Here is a 23251-nt window from a genome sequence, read left to right as displayed (position 1 = left end):
CTGGCCATCGGACCTTACTCTTATTCTATGTTAATTAATGTTGACTTATGTTTATTTTTTATTGTGTCTTCTATTTTTCTATTCATTTTGTAAAGCACTTTGAGCTACATTTTTTTTGTATGAATATGTGCTATATAAATAAATGTTGATTGATTGATTGAAGAAGAGGAACACCGAGTTTTATTTTCAATGTACCAGGGAAAAGTGGGGGTAACGTTACCCTTTGCACTGCTATTACACAGAATGAGGTTCTCCAACAACATGCCAAATTGGGTCCTTACAATACTGCCCTCATTCTCACATTTTTAGACAGATTACACAATATTGTCACAGTAGTAAACCAATGTACCAGATATGATAACATTGTCATCTAGGACAATGTATCTTTCCAACGTTCTTCTCTGGTCCAAAACTGGTTTCATCAACTTCAACATCCATATTACAGTCCAATACCTTCCACCACACTTCCCCTTTCTAAACTGCATCAAAGAGGTTTTCTCAGCATGACAGTTGAAGGTTTATGATCTCCAGCCCTATATTCAGATGCCCACCATTCAAGCCATGGAGGAGACAAGTGATCAAATTGATGCAGCATCTGTACAAGGATGGATTCAACATTCAAGAAGGTTCTTCTCATGTTGTCTTGTTAATGAGAATATAGCCTGTAATGTTGACAAAGTCCTCTCACCAAATCCAGCGCCGAAGAGATGATGTGTAGTGTTTTTTTTATCTTAACTGTAATAGATAAAGTATTTTCTGCTTTTGTCTCTGCAGATGTGTTTGCTGAGCTTAGAGTGGTATATACAGTAGTAGTATGAAAACCAGAAAGTGTTTTGTTCTGATGTTAGGTATTGACTGTCTTCAGCATATGGAGAGAAATTCAGCAAATTCACAATTCCATCAGTCTGCAGAATTGGTTGTGTGTAGCAGTGATATTTCAGTTCTGATATTAATTGTAGTTTTAGTTTTTATTTTATTTAATGAAATTAAATTTTTATTTTTATTTCATTCTAGTTTTAAGTGGAGTCAACAATTTATTTTTATTTTGGTTCTGTGTTTGGTTCTGGCTCAGCCATTGTCCATCCCCCACGACCTTGTAACGCTGGAAGAGCAAAAGACAGTGTGAAGTGTCTTGGTTTCAACCGGCCGCGGTTTACGATTGGGATCCTGTATCGGCCGTTGTCTGGGTATAGGAGCGTATTAGGGCCACAGAGAAGGGGGATTACTTTCTGTTTCAAGCATATTGCATTTCACGTCCCAAATGCCGGCCGCCTGCATTTTTATAGGATTTTTTTTAGGGAGGGAAACAGTGTGTAATTACAGACGGTAGTAACTTTGAGGTCAGTCATGCAATACCCAAACATCACGAAAGGTGGAGACGCATGCGTGTCATCGCGTGTTCGTAGAAGGATGACGTTCGACAGCTTAATTGGTCAGCGTGATGGCACCGAATACAAAAGGGAATTTACGTCCTTTAGAGAGGTTTTTTTCTGGCTTGACCACGCTGAGAAAGGTACTTGGTAGAGCATTGTCTTGAGGTTGTGCCTTCATTTTTGTAAATATTTTTCCTTCCTGTATATATTTTGGCAAGTATCTCCCGTTATAGGGTTGGGGTTAATGGTGGACTGTTTATTTTTGAATATACAATTTTTTTTCTGTATTTTAAAAATTTTTGTTGGTAAACCCTGCACTATACACTGGAGGAGCAGCTTCCTGGCTTGGATTACTGTGGAGGAAGACAGCTTTACTTTTGTTTTTGTGTATGTATGGGTTTCACTAGTTTTTGTGCATTTTCTCCTTTTCGTTTGGGACTTTCATTCAGCACTGCAAATAGTGTATATATTCATAATTTTTGGGTTCAGTTCTGTAACTGTGTGTCCTTTGTGGTACTGGATTGTGTATTTAGATATACTGTATATTCTGCAGGACATTACTTTTTTATTTTTCTTTATGTGCACCAGTAAATAAAACCTCACTTTGCTGTTGCAAAACCCAACCCTTTTGTGTCCATATGCTCCTGTCTTACACCATCATCCTGGTCACACTCAGTCCTGTATACTAGACACCTAGAGTGTAGATTAGTGTCCCCCATTTCCCACTAAATGGGGTGTCACAATCTCTTTAATAATTAGTAGAAATGCTAAAAGTGTTAGGTTGAGCACAGTAATGTGTATCTCATTCAAAAAGATTTAGATTGTTTGACTCATGTGTATGCAATATGACAAAATAGCATTTTTATAAATAATTGTATAGTTTTGACTGAAGTGTTTCATTTTGCAAAAGAGCTGAGGTGTTTTGCTACTTGGGTGTGTGGTTGTGCTAATTGTGTGTAGTGTTTTGACAAAATGGTCCCTGTTTTCAAAATTGTGCTTAAGCAACTAAAAAAAACTGTAAGTGGATGGGGCTGGTAAACTTAGTTGGGCTGAATGGCCAGTTCTTGTCTAGTTTGTTCTAATGTTCTTTAGCATTGTTTCGCTTAGTTCTCTACATTTTCCTCTTGATTCTGTTTGTGTCTTTTCTGGATTTGGATCCTTGCATTTTCCTTTAAGGTACTGATTCATGGTTTGTGGTCTGTTGGATTTGTTTCCATTTATATTTACCTTACTGGCAAACATATTTTTACTTTTTTTTTTATTCGACTTTGTTGTTGGTATCTTTTTGGTATCTTTCTAATGAGCATTCAAATGTTAAAAAAACTTTGCTTTCTTTTTCAGTTAGAGATTTTTTAATAATTTTCCTCTTCTCCTTTTAGAACGTTTTTTAAATTCGATTTCTCAAAGCCTTAGCTTCATTTTGGGGCCATGGAGGCCAGTAGGCCTGTCATTTGAGTAGGCATTAGGCTGCTTGTGTTGAGGCCTATTCTTGTAGCCCTAACCTGAGTCATATTTGGCCTGGACTTTTGTGTGAGGTTTTAGAGGCAACTCACTTTTTTGTGTTGCATTATGGCAGGAAATCACAACAGAAATTCAGTAATGACATTCACCTTTTTTGGAGTGCTGCCATAGTAACTAAGTGTTTGTTGTGTAACTAAATTTCAGATCCCCACCAAACAGACACTCCGGAAGTCCTGTTAACTATGCTATCTGTGGAAAGTAAAGGGTATCTCATGCCCATACCCCAGATCATATTTCATACAAGTCCTGGATTCAAAAGTCCCTTCATGAGAAAATGCAGTACCTATAAAAAGGGTTCTTTTTAACAAAACAATTCTTTCTCTCTCCTTCATTCCCCTCCATCCCAGGTAGGATGTGTCCTACTCCACTCCCTACATTTAAGTTTAAACCACAGACAACACTAGAGCCTTCTTCCAGTAGCTCCTATCAACCGCTCCAAATGACTCCAACAAGGTTACCTGTCAAGACTACATACTGAATGCAGCCCTGGAAGTGTCCATATACAGTAGTAGAACTGCTAGAGGGATGCTGCCACCAAGTGTACTAGGGTAATGTATGTCCCTGGGAGGCAGTCTCCTACCATCCTTCCATCATTGTGGCTTCTTGACCCAGAAATGTTCTACCAACCATCCCAGCCAGGATGCTAGCACATCTATTACAGCTTAAGTGTCTCATCCTAACAGATCCCTGTAAGAAAGACTTTCTTTTTGGCAGTGTGTAATTGTCTCTTTCCTCTGCAGTGATCCCATGAAACCTAACCCTCTCCAGGTGTCATCCTACTGATATTCTTGCCCAGCTATCCTTTTGAACCCCTCCATTTTATTTTAAATATATGAATTTGGATATGTATGTGAGTGTTCCTTGCAAGTGTTTTACCTGTGGTTGGTTCCTTTCTTGAGCCTAGTGTTGCCACAAGATTTTCTAAAACAATTATTTAAGACCTCTTTAAAGAAATACAACGCAAAAGAAATTTATGATGCAAATTTAATACTATTTTATATGATCTATATATAATTTAAATAATATGCATATACTATATGTGAAATATAAAGCAGTATAGTTTCATGCATTTATAACCAATTTACATGTCTCAATTTGCTAAAAATTTGTATTTGATCACACATACACGTGTAGAATAATAATAATAATAATTCCTTACATTTATATAGCGCTTTCGTCACTACTCGAAGTGCTTTGCAAAAAACAAACAGGGAGGTCCCAGGATGCAAACCCATGGTTACCTCACTGTGAGGCAGCAGTGGTACTACTGTGCCATCTACTCATAACGAAAGGCACCCAATAATTCTGAGTATTATTGTTTTATTGCAAAGTATCCTAACTAAATGGTTTAATCAAGATTTTCTAATAAGACACTTCAGAGCAAAAATGTTAGATAATTACTATTATTATTATTTTTGTAAATCAATCAAAATGATACCAAATTTTTTTGTCAGATATATTTTTTGATGTACTACAGAATTTTATTACTTACTTTATATGTGCCATGAGATGAAAAAGGTTGAAAATCGCTGGTGTAGAACATAACGCAATCAATTTTATACTACCTATACAAACAACCCAATTAATGGACTGTTTCTAATTGTTAAAATCTTAAATTGAATGCTCTCTCAAGATTTAAATTGAATCTAGCACTTGCTGTGGTTTAAAGAATTTATTCAGTTAAAACGACTTAGAAACTGTACGCATGGCGTAACATTGAGGTAATTTCAGGGCTTACTTGACTAATTTGAAAGTGAAAGCAGTTGAAATTCTTTAGTTATTTCCTCAAAGAGTCAATTATCACATTTTTGTTTATTAAATATTTTTATAACAGTGAGTCATATTCAAAAATAACAGTGATAATAGAATGCAATCAAATGTGTTAGTAGACTACATTAAATACATGCTTTTTAACAGCAGTTTACAACATCATTTGTTTAAAACGTAGCCTAAAAAAACAGATTCCAGATCCAGTGATTGAAAAATGATGTTATTGTTAGTTGTTGGTTGTAGAGGATATGTAACTAATTATAGTATAGTTATAATATAGTTCTTAAACATAACATGTTTGAAAAGTATCTAATAAACAGTTAAAATCTCTCATAAAATCCAAAGAAAAATTAATTGTTGGATGCTTTGGATAGTGATGAAAAGCAAGTGTGGTCCTTTGCTGATAAATGATACTGTCAATATCAACATAACATAATATGTGCATACTGTAATGTAGTTGTTAGGTTTTTTCATTATAACCGAAGTGCTGAGAACATACATATTTGTTTACTCTGTGCTTACAGAGAAACTCTTACATAATTTCTTTCCTGTTACATTCATCTCTAGATAAGTGATAATTTCATTTTTTTTTACTTTTACCATTAACTTACTTCAAATGGGTGTACAAGCAACTTGCACCTCTTCCAGCATTTGACTTTATAGACATGTTTGTCTATATATATATATAGTTGGTGAATTAAAGGTTGAGAATCTGTTTTTCCATGAGGAGTGCCTTTTGGGTGAGTAAAATAGGCACATTTACAAAATACACAAGCTGAATTGACCTCCCTCAAGATAAATTTGAAGTAATAAACTAATCCGTAATTGAAGTCACACAGACTGTTTCTCTTAATTAAGGTAGGTTCATTTGCAAGTTTGCAACAGCTTCTTCAATGTGAGATTTTGAAATTTTACGGAATAGTACAGCACACTTTATTCAAACTATCTCAATGAAAATGAAACTTTCCTGACAAATATACTTCATATACAAGCAAGTAGTTAAAACATAGCAAGAGGAATGCAAATGATAACTTTTGTCCAAAGAAATAAGCCAAAAACATGAGTAAGGTAACAATAAGAGAAGCAGTTAAATATAAGCTTCAAGTGATAGCCATATTAAGTATAGAGCTTAAGTTGAATGTTAGATCATTGAGAAGTGACAGGAAATAGTGTTGGTGGACTGAGAGATAACTAAGGTCTTGAACACGTGTGACATAAGAATCTATCACTTGCTATCTAGATGTCCTGCCTTGCATCCGCTTGGTCTCCCAGCCATGGACTTTTTTTTAACCTTAAATGGGTAAAAACTATTCTTTAGTCACTGTAGGTGTAATTGTTAATTTTGTAAAAATGAAAACCGTTTTGTTCTTGTTCTGTTAAAAATGTGCTTTTTCATCTTTTCTTTATTACTTTGTGCATTTGTTCTTTTAACAATGATCTTTGCCAGCCCTATGGCTTGAACTAAACTGAAACTTTATTTATACTAGGGGGCTTCGCTCGCCAACCCCCCTGCCTGCTCTACACGCCAGCAACTTTGCGTCTCTGCTGCTTGCGTAAATTGATTTCACTTTCACCAAATAACAAAACTTTTAATTCTCGCTGATAGGCATCTTCATTGAGAAGAAACACTAGTTTTCCCCAACACGAATTAGACGATCTACAAGTCTCCAACTTAAAGTTTAAAGCCAAACAATATCTACATACCTCTGTCATATCACCTATGTCCATACTGTATATTCGATCTCTTTTCGCTTTTACCTATTCGTCAGCATCGAATTTTAATTCTGTGTTTGGAATTGCATCATGAAAACGCAACATGTAACTGCCCATGAGTGAATATCATTTCTTTCTCTCTACATGAACTGTGTCTGACAATAGCATTCACACAAATGAGAAATGATTGAATCATGTGCGTGACTTGAAATTTTCTCTCGTGGGATTTCACTTTCACCAAGAAACAAATCTTTTAATTCTTGCAGATACTCCTCTTCATTAGCTGTGGGTAACCCAGGCATCACAAATGGTGTTAAGGTTAGGATGGACTAGTGGCACTGAGGAGCTGACATAGAAGGAGGAAACAATAGGTGAGAAATCAGGGTGGTGAGAATGGATAAGAGAAAGAGCAGAATCGGATGGGAGCCAGTGTGGTCAGAAGGCAGCAAAGCATTCAGTGGAAACCCTGCAGAGGCATGATGAGAGGCACTCTTGGGGTGAACTGGATTGCTTCTACTGAACACCCGAGTACAGAAACGATCAGAATTCCAAGAAATTCTGTAGACACCAATGGTGTTGGTGGGAAGACAGTGTAGGGTTTAGCATATCTTGGGAGATGCCAAGCGATGGTGCCTGGCATAGTAGTCAAAGGAATACTGTCTCCAGGGTCAGCCCCACAGAGCATACCTGGGAGATGGGTGAATGGGGCAAGACATGTGTTATGTGTCCTCATTTTCCCTAGTCAAATTCAGTCCATGTCTTTTAATGTCCCAGGTTCAAGGCAGTAATGCCAGCTGTGGGTAACCCGGGCAACCCAGCTGGTAACTCAGGATCATCATTTTTGTGTTATCTGATGGGAAATGACTAGCATCTTGTAGTTATTGTATGGCCACAGATCATTTAGTTAATTCTTGTGGTCCATGTTGAGGTTGATGTCAGTAACTCCTAGAGTTCCATCAATTCGCTAAAGCTTATAGCAAGAAAAATTCTGCTTAGGACAGTTTCAGTGGCATTGTGTCACAATTATGGGATGTATACTGGGTTAAAAAAGTTAGCGGTTAGTGGTGCAGGTTCAAAGCTTAACATGTCAGGCACAGGTCAGCATATTTTATCAGACATATCTTACTGTTTGAGTCCTGGGAGAAAGGAGAATCATTACATTTCACAGTACTTATCCTACTGTTAATCAAAATTACGAGGTGTGGCAGAAAAGTAATGACTTTTTTATTTACCAAAGTTTTTATTTTTTTTTTCAAACATCAATGTTATCCCCTTCAAAGTAGTTCCCCTGGGCAGCTACACACCGATGGAGACGTTGTTCCCACTTTTGGTAGCAGCGCTGGAAGTCTTCAACGGGTATGGTCTTCAGCATGTCCGTTACACTCTTTTGGATGTTTTCTAAAGTCCCGAAATGACATCCTTTGAGGACATTTTTCAGTTTAGGAAAAAGGAAAAAGTCACACGGACTGAGGTCAGGTGAATAAGGGGGCTGGGGAACCACAGGAATGTGTTTTTTCGATTGTCCTTCTGCTCAATTGTGAGGTTTTTCGGCACCATTTTGGCACAGACCTTTCGCATGTGCAAATGTTCAGTCAAAATTTGATGAACGGTAAATCTGTTCAAATTTAATTGTTCACTCAACATTCTTAATATTAAACGACGGTCTGATCTCACAAGAGTGTTCACACGTTCGATGTTTTCATTGGTTTTCGAAGTTGAAGGCCTCCCTGAAAAACTTGAGCTCGGGATAAAGAATGTTCCCCATAGGCCTGTTTTAACTTTTCAAACGTCACACTTGCCGATTCTCCAAGCTTAAAACAAAATTTAATGGCACAACGTTGCTCCAAATTCCGCTGTTCCATTTTATGGACGACAACCAAAACACAACTTCGCTAATAGCAGTCACAAAAGTCACGTAGTTAACGGAAAGAGTTGAAACTCGCACTGAGCTATGGGAGGGTACTGATACACGTGCTCTATAAAGGACGTTGCCAGATCACTTGCAGTGTTGCCAGTCTCATTACTTTTCTGCCACACCTCGTATGTTATACTTTCCAATAAGCCATTGTAAGATTCTTCTACTACAAAATTACTAAATTACTAAATCGACAGCATTATCTGCAAAGCACAAATGAATCCCAGATTCACTTGTGTTCTTTAATATAGGACCATTTTAGAGTTGTCAGTTAATCTAACGTGTATATTGTTGGGATGAGAGAAAACTGGAGCACACAGAAATAATTTAAATGAATAGATGCTTTCTGTGTTTTAAAATTTTCATACTGTATGGCTATCTTGTTTTTGGTTAAATTCTTTTTTCTTTCTTTTTTTATGTTGAATTCTTAAAAGTACAGATCAGAGAAGACAACATGTTCTTCGTGCTGGCTACAAATATAACATTTCATTTTAAGCTATATAGCCGCTTCCAATGTTTATTTGAAACATACTGTAACTGGGATTATAAGGGAACCTGTGCTGTCCCTCTGCTTTGAAATACACTGCAGGGAGCTGCTCCATAGACTGGGACTGCCACCTGGTGTCAAAACGGCAGCACTGCAGATTAAACCAAATGAAAGTCAGGCAGGAACAGAAGAGGAGCTGAGGAACCTTCAGTGCAACTTAGGCCTGTTTGGGTTTGCATCCTTCTCATTTAAGTGCTTGGTATATGTAATAATACTGTATACATTAAAAAAAAATCAGAGCTATGTTTTATGCAAAACCAGAACAGATCAATACAGAATGCAACAAATAAATCGTGCAGACTTGAAAAGGGGTAAATGCAGCATTTGAAAGCATAATTAATTTATTTCAATGACATTCAACAGCAGTTACAGTACATCTATAGGAAAAAAAATAAATTGACCTAATCAAAAAGGGTATTTTCATTCCGTCCTATTTTACACTTTGCAATGATTTCGCTGCTTGCTCAAAATGTCATGTTTCTAATTATCCACTCATTTATTATCTTATTCCTTTTACCTGAATTGGGTGTTACAGGGCTTGAGTGCTAAATCTCATGGTACAAATCTATGTTTCCTCCTACACGAAGATAAACATTTTAGATTAATTGTTGTCTGTGATGGTATGGCACCAACTAACCTTCAGTTCTTATTACTGGGCTTTAAATATTCATAACCATTAAAAAGTGCCATAAGTCCATGAAACCACACCTGTTTCATTAGTCATGGAAAGAGAATCTTGTTCAAAGTTTTCTTTGTCTGCTTTGCTTTGCGCTCTAGTCAACCCTGATTACTGTCAATTTATTCGCACTAAAGTGTTTCACATTTTTTCTTCAGTCTGTGACCAATTCAGGCAAATTTTAAGGCAGAGGTGTTCTTATTTGCTCCCCTATAAATGATAATTACTTACTTCAGACTTTTTTTTAACATATACATTATTTGGTAAAATTTTAGTTTGGGGTGGCGCAGTGGTGCCTTGCAGAAATGAGACCTGGCTTTGCTTCCCAGGACCTCCCTGTGTGGATTTTGCATGTCTTCCTCGTGTCTGCGTGGGTTTCCTCCGGGTACTCTGGTTTCCTCCCACCATCCAAAGACATGCAGGTTAGGTGCATTGGTGATCCTAAATTGTCCCTAGTGTGTGCTTGGTGTGTGTGTGTATGCCCTGCGGTGGGCTGGAGCCCTGCCCGGGGTTTCTTCCTGTCTTGCGCCCTGTGCTGGCTGGGATTGGCTCCAGCAGGCCCCGTGACCCTGTGTTAGGATATAGTGGGTTGGATAATGACTGACTGACTGACTTAAGTTTAGGTATTGCAAAAATGCGTCTAGTACTAATTGCCTATTATGTAACAAGACCTTAACATATACTTCTTTTGGTCTTCATAACACTTACAAAGCATCAGTAAAGTGTTTTTTCATCTCTGCAATGTGACCTATTAACACAGCTTCACTTTGGAGTGGTAGTTTGAGGTAGCTTAATTGAGACACATTTCTCTTGATAATTACACATTTAGTATAAGATCTGTGAATCCTTCATATTAACAAGTAATGCTACCTTTATGTCACTATGCGACACTGTGCAGAGATGAATAACCAATCTACTGTTTTATAAGTTATGAAGAGCAAAAGAAGCCTTTGCTAAAGTCTTGTTATACAAAAGTTAATGAATAATAAATGCATTTTTGCAGTACTTTAAACCCATAGTGTTTCCCATTATTCAATTAATGTAAATCACTAGATATTCTTCTTTATCTTCTTTCGGATGCTCCCGTTAGGGGTTGCCACAATGGATCATCTTCTTCCATATCTTTCTGTCCTCTGTATCTTGTTTTGTTACATCCATCACCTGCATGTCCTCTCTCACCACATCCATAAACCTTCTCTTCACTAAATATTATGACAGTTTAATTATTATGCTCCACATTTAATCTTCCATCAACACACTTTTTTATTTACTGTACAAATTAGAAACATTGTTAATAGCAACTTTTTCCACTTTGTTCATTTTTCATCTATAACTATTCCCAAGGTGATGAAAATGTAAACAGTATATTTAGACTATATCAGCAAGTTTAATGGAATGTGCTCTCCAATGATCTCAGAGAACAATTGGAAATGGATCATTTCATTAAAAGTTCACAAAAGTAATGAAATTCAGCAAATCACAAAGTACATTATTGTTCAATATATGCCAAGAAAGCTATAATTCAATTACAAATTGCTCATTGTTCATATACATCCCATCTAAAATGATAAGAAATGTATCCAGGGCAAAATTCAGCCTGACAGTGTTGTCATCAAGTACCAACATTGCTAGAGCACATGTACCCCTGGATCTTAAACACTTCCTAATGCTAAAAAAGTAGTTTTGGTGTAATACCCAATTAGGTTACTTTGTGTTATAAAGAATCAGCTGTGATATAATATACCACACTATTTGTCCATCCATCCATTATCCAACCCGCCATATCCTAACGCAGGGTCACGGGGGTCTGCTGGAGCCAATCCCAGTACGCAAGGCAGGAACAAATCCTGGGCAGGGCACATACACATACCAAGCACACACTAGGGACAATTTAGGATCGCCAATGCACCTAACCTGCATGTCTTTGGACTGTGGGAGGAAACTGGAGTAGCCGGAGGAAACACATGCAGACACGGGGAGAACATGCAAACTCCATGCAGGAAGGACCCGGGAAGCAAACCCAGATCTCCTTACTGCGAGGCAGCAGCGCCACCGTGCCGCCCCACACTTGTACAGGCTAATTTCACTCATATGGAAGAATCAAAATCCACATATGAGTCAGTGGGAAATAATGTTCTGTATTTCAAACTGGAAAAGATGGAACAATATAATAATAATAGGATCAGCTCAGAAATGTTTCAGAATTTGACAAGAATAGATCAATACTATTGTAAAGTAAGCATTTTGGACCTGTACTTTTCATTTTATTTACCGTTTTATTCTTGTGTGTTGTGAATGTGTTCTTTTTTTAATATAAATAATAAAATTATAAAAAATGACCTGTAGCTTAGTCTAGAACTAATACTGTAGGTTAAGTTTGTGAGTGTAAGTTGTACGAAAGTAAAATCGTTTTCACATTAGGCTCACACCTAATCGTGCTCTACAATGACCAGGTTTGAGCTTACTCGTGACAGAAGATGCTAGGAACTACCACACCCATGTTCTGGTGAAGAAGATTCTGGAATTGGATTTATTATTTCTATGTTTTGGTATGCTGTCTGTTCGGTTTGCAGAAGGCCAGTGCTCTTGCAAGCAGGAGGAACCCTTAAAACCTTCCAAGCACAGAAAAAGATAAAATAAATATCAAGAGTTTCAAAGTGAAACCTTTCAGTTTCCCTGCACATGTGTGCTATTTTTTTCTTATGAAGTACTGGATTCAAATTTTAACTAACAAAGCTAAAAATGCAGTATATCATTTGATGAAAAGTGCATTGATGCCTGTCTGCAGCTTTCTGTGAAGTATGGTGGCGGTTTTGTCATGCCCGAGAAGAGTTTATAATTTTGCTCTGTGACGGGTGCATTTTAACCGCTGGTGTAAGGGATTTGATCAAAATATAGTACATGTTATACTGACTGCTGGTAAACAAAGATTTTTTTTTTTATTATGCTGTATCATCAGGAAAATTACTTATTGGTAAAACCTCAAATACAGTACCAACACAATTAAGAACTTGCTTGGAGAAGAAGTCTGGAAATAAAGCACTAACAATATTAGTCTGATCACCTTAGAGCTCTAAGCTCCATATAACAGAGGCTGTGGGGCATTACTAGAACAGGGAAAACTGCAACAAAAATTCAAGATAGATAGATAGTGTAAGAGATGGCCGGGATGCCCCCGAGATGGAAGGATGGGGGAATGCAGCTATTTGTGGACGCTGACTTCCCCAAAACTCTAGATGGCAGCTCCCCTGGAGTGTAGCGGTGTCCCAGATTCCCACAGGGCATCCTGAGACTTGGAGTTTGGTTTCTCAGCCCTTTTGGGTGCCACCAGGGGGTGCTATGAAAGGACCTGGGGTCTCATGCATAATGGCTTCAATCCTCATTCATGAGGGCGTGCATAGAATTCACACTAAAACATGGAGTATGGACAAAAGCGGAAATGTGCGTTCACAGTAAAGAATCCACATGCATAAATTTGTGCGAACACCAACTTCCATGTTCTTCCACTCCATAAATCCCAGTCAGCGTGAAAAGTAACGCACATGCATGTGCCTGCTGCCCCAGCCCAACTCCTCCCAGAATTACGCCTCTTTGAATATGCAAATCAATATAAATAGCCCTTAAGCTCAGCATTCTGTAAAAAGACAATGGCAAAAGCACAGGGGAAAATAGAAGAATTTCAGCGAATATCAAGTGGAGGCAAGGAAAAACGTACTATTTGTTGGTTTAAGCAGTGGTATAAACAACAAAAGGAAGTTGACTGAGTGACATAGTGTCAGAGAAACTCAAAAACTCAAGTTCACAAAGTTGCACAGTGCCCGAAATAAAAAAAGAAGTCAGATATCAAAGATGTCGTGAAAAGGCGAGTCGTAGCCCACCAACTGAGTGTCATATGAAAGCTTAATAGGGTACGAAGAAAAAAAAAATAGGGACACAGTGAGAAAACCTTTAAATGTTAACTTTAACCTCGAAATTTCCACTTTAATCGTGTAGTTTATGTATGTATTGCAAGTTTACAGTGAGATAATTGTACTAATAAGTACAAACAGTTCTACAAGGAGCACGTGATGGACTGATTGAATGCATTTATAGTTCTTGGGATGAAACTGTTTCTGAACCGCGATGTCCCTACAGGAAAGGCTCTGAAGCGTTTGCTGTATGGGAGCAGTTCAATAGACAGTGTGCATGGCAGAGGCAGCGTGTGCTTGATGCTGTATGTCGATAATTCTCTTACCGATCAGCTGCTTTAGAGCTGTGATTCCACACTCAGATACAGTGGGATAAATACTCTGAGTAGTGCATTGAGAGGAACAACCCTGAACGGGAAACGTGAGAACGCAACATTTTTGTGCATACACACCGTTTACACATGAGGCCCCTGGGGAGTCATGCTTCCCTTATAGCCTGGAAGTACTATGACAGAAACCACAAAGTACGTCTGGGTTGATTAAAGAACTTTAATTCTCTGTCTGACCTGGAAGTACTGGCAAGTCACATGGACAGAAAAGCAGAAGCACTTCCGGGTCAAGAACTATATAAAGGACTGCTGAAGACCCAGCAAGCGAGCCAGAGTTCAGGTGGACATAGACAAAGCTTGCTGGGAGGTGTGGAGGAGATAGAGAAAGGGAATTATTGTGTTGATTATTTTATTTACTTGTATTAGTTGTGGCTGTGGTGCTTAGGGGCACTATTTATAGAAGAAAAAGTATTAAAATACTTCTTAGTGCTTTTACCCTGTGCCCTGAGTGTCTGTCTGTTGGGTTTAAAGGGGCAACAGCAACCCCTAGTGTCCACAATAGATAAATAGATAGATAGACTTCATGGTGCTCTCACTTATAACCAGCAGATGGCAATAATGTATTCTCATTCAGTTTTCTAATTTTGTTTTCCAGATCACAATTTGCAATATTTTGCCTAATGGAGCAAAGATAGATAGATAATACTTTATTTGCCCCCAAGGGGAAATTAAAACTTTACAGAAGCTCCAAAAAATAAATATGATTAAAACAAACTACACTCTCCCCCCAACACACATACAAACTTCTGGCTTGTATAACAAAGAGCAGCTACTGTCAATACAGGTTTGCAGGTGGCAGTAAAGCACAAATACAAAATGTAGCGAAATGTGCCCTGACTTGGCCATCAGACTGTACAATAAGATAATTAAAATGCAAATAATACAATGCAAATATCAGTAAGGTGATACAACATAATAAAAGGAAATTAAAATTTCCAAATAAACATCCATTCATCCATTATCCAACCCGCTATATTCTAACTACAGGGTCACTGGGGTCTGCTGGAGCCAATCCCAGGCAACACACGGTGCAAGGCAGGAAACAAACCCAGAGCAGGGCACCAGCCCACCGCAGGGCAAACACACACACACACACACACCGAGGACAATTTAGGATCGCCAGTGCACCTAACCTGCATGTCTTTGGACTATGGGAGGAAACCGGAACACCTGGAGGAAACCCACGTAGACATGGCAAGCCAAATAAACATTATACTTATAAACATTATCTAAACAATGTGCAAATATAAGAGAATATAAATTCTATGTACTGTAACATGTAGTGTGCTAGTTTGCTGGTTAATGTAAATAGATTTAAAAAACATGAGGGTAGCTGATATAAGATGAGGTAGAGAGTTCAATTTTTTTTTAAAATGATAATTTGAAAAAAATTTTGGTGGCGTGTCATGGTTAAGAAGTCTTATGGTCTGTAGTCTGCTCCTCCTGAGCCTCTCTGTTTTGGCCACAATACTCCTAAAAGTCTCAGATGATCCTGGTTGCTCTGGTCCTGCATCTCCTGGTAAAAATATCCTGCAGAGGCGGCAAATCAGATCTGGTGCAGAGTTTGACCAAATTTCCCCCCAAACCCCCCACCCCCCGCATCACTCTCTGTAGCTCCTTAATGTTCCATGCATAGCTTTTCCCAAACAAGAAGATGATGTGCAGAGTCAAGGCACTTTTTACAGCTCCAGAGTAAAAAGTCCTTAGGATCACTGAAGAAACCCAGAACTTCCTCGGCTGTCTTAGATTGTAAAGATGCTGCCTCACCTTTTTGGCCTGGGCTTGAATATGTTCAGTTCATATTATATTCTGTTTGATGTGAATGCCCAGATATTTGAAAATGCTCACCCTCTCCACTATGGTCCCATTGATTTTGAGGAGGGTGTAGGGCTGCTGCTGTCTCCTACCAAAGTCCACTACCAACTCCTTGGTTTTGCCGACATTCAGTTCTCCTTACACCACGATGTCAAGTTCCCCACCTCCTCAATGCATGCTGTCTCAGTGTTGTCAGAGATGAAGCATAGCACCACTGTGTCATCAGCAAATTTGACAATGGGGTTCGAGTTCTGCGTGGTCCCACAGTCCTGAGTGTAGAGGGCATAAAGCAGATGGCCGAGTACAAAATCTTGTGGAGGTCCTGTACTGAGTGTGATGATGCTGAGGGCATTACTATTAACTCTCACCAACTGTGGTCTACCTGTGAGGAAGTTGAAAACCCAAGCATACAGGTGGCTGTTCAGTCCAAGGTCTGTCAGCTTGGTGAACAGTTTATTTGGGACAATTGAAATGAACTGTATTCAATAAACAGCAATCTCACATACTTCCCATGCTTCTTACCATGTGACTCAGGGTGGTAGGCAAACTGTAGTGGGTCTGTGGTGCTGGAGATGGATACTGTGATAAAGACTTTAATGAGTCTCCCAAAAACCTTCATGACTACTACAAGTTGATAGTCATTCAGGCATGAAGGCATATTGCTTTTTGGTACTGGGACAGTAGTGGATCTTTTAAAGCACAGAAGAACCACAGACTGAATCCAGAGACTTATTGAAGATTGGGGTGAACACTCTGGTCAGCTGGTTGAAGCAGCAGTGCAGCAGGTTCCTGGAGACACCATCCAGCCCCAGTGCTTGTTGACCCACTGCAGCGACCTACACCTATTACACTCTGTCCTACACATATTACACTCTGGCGATTAAAGTGGTGAATCCTGCATTATATGAAGCAGTATGGGTGTTCACTGCCTTGTGAATGGCTCTATTAATGTAGGATTTTTGGTTAGCAAAAGTCTTTATTGCTACCTTGAGGATAATGTCATTTTCAAGTACACTAACAAAGCTAAGAACTACTTCTGCAAACTTGTTGATATCGTCTGCGCATGACCAGGACATGGCCCAGTCTATGCAATCGAGTGCATCCTGTAGTGTGGCTTCTGATTGGGCAGACCAGTACTTTACCTCCCTTGTGACCAGAGCTTCCAGACAAAATGTTTGTTTATATTGTGGCATGAGGAAATCGGTGTTATGGTCTGATCTCACAGATGGCAGTTGTGAAACAGTTTTTTGTAGCCCTGTTTGTACAGCATATTAGCTTATTTGGATTATTTACAGAAGACTGCTGTATATTGCACATTGAAAATGCAACACAGAAAGCAGTGTTTTGCATTTATCATATCAGTGTATAGTTCATTATTAGGATGGTATACTCATTTTATAGTTTGTATGTAGAATTTAATGCAATAGTATCCTTTTTATAATGGTTTGTATGGTTTTGAATGAAGTGCGTGTTTTCTTAAGTTTTGTGGCCTTTTTCAGTTTTTGTTGGTGTTTTCAGGGTTTGTGTCTAGAGTCTTGCAAAAATATGGTATACTTTCAGAAATTGTGTGTAAGCAATCAGAAAAAACTGTAAGTTGTGACACCTTGAGTGTGATTAGCGAAAGGGATATTTTCAGATTAGTTCTATGGTGCTTTGTAGTGTTTTTTTTTTTTTTTTACCAAATGGATTTGTGTTTGAAGATCTGCTCAAATGGTACAACCAATCTGTGATATGACACCAAAGATAGGAACACAGTTTGTAATTCTAGGATAGTTAGGCCATTTTCAGGACTAAATTAAAGCAAATTATCTATCCCTTTGTTCAAGTTATAGTGTTTGAGCAATTGGGGAAAAAAAACTGTAGTAATTGTTATTATTTATTTATTACTGTCTTTTTCAAATTACTATCTTTTCACGTACCTATTATTTATTTATTTATTTATTTTATCGTATAGTTCATTACCTGTCTTACGTTTGTCCTGTGTTTATGTAAATATTGCACTACAGCCCTGGGGAATGTTATTTGATGTCACTCTATGCTACAATAGTTTGTATGGATGGTATCACAACAAAACCATGCTGCCTGGATTTCATCGGGCAGTTGTGTTTTTCCTTGTCTTTATCCTTGTCTTTCCAACCCCCTTCTACTCCCCCACCTTTCTAATTCATACCCTTCCACACTTTCCCTCCCTCTACTTCATCCTTGTCCTTGTCCTCTCAAACTGTGTTGTTTCCTTCCATTGTTGCTGTAAACTCACCTGTGGTCTTTTTATAGTGCTTACATCCTGATTGATGAGTTTGACATTTAAGCAGTTAAGTGCTTGGCCAGGCGGCACATGTATTGGGCAATTAGTCCAGAGTGTGGCCTGTTGAATGGCAGTATTTTGAAATGCCAAACAGGTGACAGGCTACACACTAACCTGATGAGCTTCATCTCCATTTCCTCTTTGGGCAGGGTCAGGCCACATTAAAACATTAGAACATTAGAACAATTTAGATGAGAACAGACCATTCAGGCCCACAATACTCACCAGTCCAATTCACTTAATTCATCTAAAATAACATCAAGTCTAGTTTTGAAAGTCCCTAAATTTCTACTGTCTACCAGACTACTTGATAGTTTATTCCAAGTGTCTATCATTCTTTGTGTAAAGAAAAACTTCCTAATGTTTGTGTGAAATTTACCTTTACAAGTGTTCCTGATGTACTCATTTTAAAATAATAGTCTGGATCCACTTTACTAATTCCCTTCATAATTTTAAACACTTCTATCATTTCTCCCCTTAATCTTCTTTTGCTTAAACTGAAAAGACTCTGCCCTTTTAATCTTTCCTCATAATTCATCCCCTGTAGCCCTGAAATCAGCCTAGTCACTCTTCTCTGGTCTTTTTCCGAAGCTGCTATGTCCTTATGTCCAAGCATAACCTTGATGGATTTGTACTCTACACATCCTATACATCATGCTGTATAACCTGTGAGCCTTCTTAATGGCTTTGGAACACTGTCTGGCAGTTGATAGTGTTAACTCCACTATTCCTAAATGCCTATGTGTATTTTAGACTTGCAGACCTCCCATTGTGTATTCAAACCTCACATTTTTGCTTCCTAAGTGTAGTACTTTACACTTTACATTTACTTAAATTAAATATCATCTGCCAGAAATCTGACCAAACCTGTATGCTGTCCAAGTCCCTGTGTAATGATTCAACGATTCTAGATTATCTGCCAATCCACCTAGTTTGGTATCCTCTACAAAATTAACCAGCTTGTTATTCCTATCCAAATTATATATATATATATATATATATATATATATATATATATATATATATATATATATATATATATATATATATATATATATATATATATATATATATATATATATATATATATATTTGTGGAAGACTGCCGGCTTCGAGGCGGTCCGCACCCCAGGCCGACAGGAGGAGCTCTCAGACAGCGGGATGCGTGCTCCGAGGTCCAGCAGGGCCTTATGGACTCTGTGGTGTTTATACACAGCCCTGCTGGATACCTTGGCGCCACCAGGAGTCGCTGTGGGGGACTTATGGGCTCCGTTGTGCCTTATGACCCGGGAGTACGCCACGGTCATGTGACAGGAAGGTATGGCGTGCTCGGGTTGAAGTAATGGACTGATTGCCCTGACCCGGAAGGAGTAGGGAACTGTGGACTCCTGGGACAGGAACACCTCCGGGTCAGGGGCTATAAAAGGACGCTGCCTCAGTCCAGACACTGAGCTGTGCTGGGTGGGAGAGGAGCAAAGTGTCTGGGCGAGGAGGAGAGGTTATTGTGAATTTAATAGTAGTGGTTTGTTTAGAGTGTGTTTATTTGTAGTGTGGAAGGTGCTTGGTGCACTGTGGGAAATAATAAAAGGTCGTGGACTATTACCTGGTGTCAGGAGTCGTACCTGAGGGTTAGGGTGCACTACTGCCCCTACTGCCACATATATATATATATATATATATATATATATATATATATATATATATATATATATATATATTATATATATATATATTATATATATATATATATTATATATATATATATATATATATATATATATATATATATATATTATATATATATATATATATATATATATATATATATATATATATATATATATATATTATATAGTAGAGGCCCTAGCAATGACATCTGTGAAACACCATTCTTAATATCAGCCAATTCTGATAGGGTTCCTCAAACAATAATGCTCTGCTTCCTGTGTCTGAGCCAATTTTGTACTCATCTAGATACCACATCCTCAATTCCGACTTCTTTTAGTTTAATGCCCAGCCTCTCATATGACACTTTACCAAATGCTTTCTGAAAATCAAGATAAATAATAGCATATCTTCCCCTTTAACATTTGTTGCTTCCTTATACAATTCCAGCATGTTGGTAAAACATGACCTCCCACTTTTGAACCCAAGCTGACTGTTCAGTGAAGCTCCTTTTCTTGCAATTTGTTGCTCAATTTTATCCTTAATAATTCCTTCCATTAATTTACCTGTGATGCATGTTAAGTTTACTGGCCTATGGTTGCTTAGTCTGCATGGTCACCCTTTTATATAATGGGATGATATTTGCCATTTTCCAGTGCTTCAGAATTTCCCTAGTGCGCAGTGACTTCCTAAAAGATATGTATCAGGATTTTATATATGTAGTCACTAAACTCCTTAAGAACTTTCTATTTTACTGTCTGTATTTTTAATTTCACTCTACTATTCCTAATGCACTTCATAACCTTCTTTGACTGTTCCTTTACTACTAAAATACTGGAAGAATCTCTTTGAGTCATCTTTCACCTCATCTGCTATATTCTTCTATAACAGCCTTTTAGCCTACCTAATTTCATGTTCTCATACTGCCTAAGATTCACATTGGAGTTATTAATCTTATAAACTTAACACAGCTGTTTTTTTTTCTTTGCAGCTTCTTTTTCAACTCTTTGTTAACTTACTGCTGACTTTTTTTTTTTTAAGCATTTAAACATTCCATTAGAATTTACATTACTATACATTTTTACTTTTACACTATTGTTTGTTCCTTCATGCACATCCCTAAACCTGGTCTGTCCTAAACTACCTGCTCCCCCGTACCCTAACTTAACACTAGAATTACCAGCGCCAACAAAAAAACTCTTAAGTCCAGCCCACCTTAAATCCCTTCGCATCTCTCTGTCAGCGTCTTTGTCTTCTAAATGTGTTGATAAACCCAAACAGCAAGCAGCCTGCTATACCATCCCCTCACAACCTCAGAACAGGCAAGATGTTCTCCAAGTTCCTGCCTTGATTGATTATCTGGGAGTGAGCTATCCAGAATTGTAAGGGGAAATACAAACCGGATTCCAAAAAAGTTGGGACACTAAACAAATTGTGAATAAAAACTGAATGCAATGATGTGGAGATGGCAAATGTCAATATTTTATTTGTAATAGAACGTAGATGACAGATCAAACGTTTAATCCAAGTAAATGTATCATTTTAAAGGAAAAATATGTTGATTCAAAATTTCACGGTGTCAACAAATCCCAAAAAAGTTGAGACAAGTAGCAATAAGAGGCTGGAAAAAGTAAATTTGAGCATAACGAAGAGCTGGAAGACCAATAAACACTAATTAGGTCAATTGGCAACATGATTGGGTATAAAAAGAGCTTCTCAGAGTGGCAGTGTCTCTCAGAAGCCAAGATGGGTAGAGGATCACCAATTCCCACAATGTTGCGCAGAAAGATAGTGGAGCAATATCAGAAAGGTGTTACCCAGCGAAAAATTGCAAAGACTTTGCATCTATCATCATCAACTGTGCATAACATCATCCGAAGATTCAGAGAATCTGGAACAATCTCTGTGCGTAAGGGTCAAGGCCGTAAAACCATACTGGATGCCCGTGATCTCCGGGCCTTAAACGACACTGCACCACAAACAGGAATGCTACTGTAAGGGAAATCACAGAATGGGCTCAGGAATACTTCCAGAAACCATTGTCAGTGAACACAATCCACCGTGCCATCCGCCGTTGCCAGCTGAAACTCTACAGTGCAAAGAAGAAGCCATTTCTAAGCAAGATCCACAAGCTCAGGCGTTGTCACTGGGCCAGGGATCATTTAAAATGGAGTGTGGCAAAATGGAAGACTGTTCTGTGGTCAGATGAGTCACGATTCAAAGTTCTTTTGGAAATCTGGGGCGCCATGTCATCCGGACCAAAGAGGACAAGGACAACCCAAGTTGTTATCAACGCTCAGTTCAGAAGCCTGCATCTCTGATGGTATGGGGTTGCATGAGTGTGTGTGGCATGGGCAGCTTGCATGTCTGGAAAGGCACCATCAATGCAGAAAAATATATTCAGGTTCTAGAACAACATATGCTCCCATCCAGACGTCATTTCAGGAAGACCCTGCATTTTTCAACAAGATAATGCCAGACCACATTCTGCATCAATCACAACATCATGGCTGCGTAGGAGAAGGATCCGGGTACTGAAATGGCCAGTCTGCAGTCCAGATCTTTCACCTATAGAGAACATTTGGCGCATCATAAAGAGGAAGGTGCGACAAAGAAGGCCCAAGACGATTGAACAGTTAGAGGCCTGTATTAGACAAGAATGGGAGAGCATTCCTATTTCTAAACTTGAGAAACTGGTCTCCTCGGTCCCCAGACGTCTGTTGAGTGTTGTAAGAAGAAGGGGAGATGCCACACAGTGGTGAAAATGGCCTTGTCCCAACTTTTTTGGGATTTGTTGACACCATGAAATTCTGAATCAACATATTTTTCCCTTAAAATGATACATTTTCTCAGTTTAAACTTTTGTTCCATGATTTATGTTCTATTCTGAATAAAATATTAGAAGTTGGCACCTCCACATCATTGCATTCAGTTTTTATTCACGATTTGTATAGTGTCCCAACTTTTTTGGAATCCGGTTTGTAATTTGATGTGTGTTTTGTGTCTACAACAATCTATGTAAACACATCATTAAAACAGAAATGTTTTTCATGTTTTAGTAATAAATAACAAAATGTAGACATGCATTGTATAATGTCTGAAAACTGATGGCCAAATATCAAATAAACACTTTCACAAAGGTGCAAGTATGATATGACAGCTTCCATGGTGCTGTGGTTAGAGCCGCCAACTTATAATCTGGAGGTCGTGAGTTTGAAACCAGCCCCCCGGCAAATTTACTATTTTGAGTAGTGAACTGCTCTTACTGTTAATATTATACAATAAAAACATAAATTTGATTTGTATTTGTAACAGCTGATGTAAATTTATAGTACTTGTAAATGTTAGCTCTTTTTTTCACTTTTATTCTCTCAGTCACGACACATACTATTGCCTCTCCAGGGATCTGATGCTGTTAGTTTTTATTTGAAACTGGGAATAACTGTAGATGTGAGAGGTGTTTTGAGACAATGGAACTGCGAATAGGAGACAGCTAAAGAGCCTGAGTAATTGCAATAAAACATTCAACCAGGGGGCGGCGAAGTGCACTGACTGTCTTTCTCCGTTCCCTACAGACCTTTCCCGGGAAATCCTGCAAGGTTCTGGCGCCTCAGAAGACATCCCTTCCATTGCCGGCCCCTTTGCTGACATCAC

The sequence above is a fragment of the Polypterus senegalus genome, chromosome 13, assembly GCF_016835505.1.
Source record: "Polypterus senegalus isolate Bchr_013 chromosome 13, ASM1683550v1, whole genome shotgun sequence".
Classification (NCBI taxonomy): Eukaryota; Metazoa; Chordata; class Cladistia; order Polypteriformes; family Polypteridae; genus Polypterus; species Polypterus senegalus.
Note: the sequence above shows the minus strand (reverse complement) of the source record.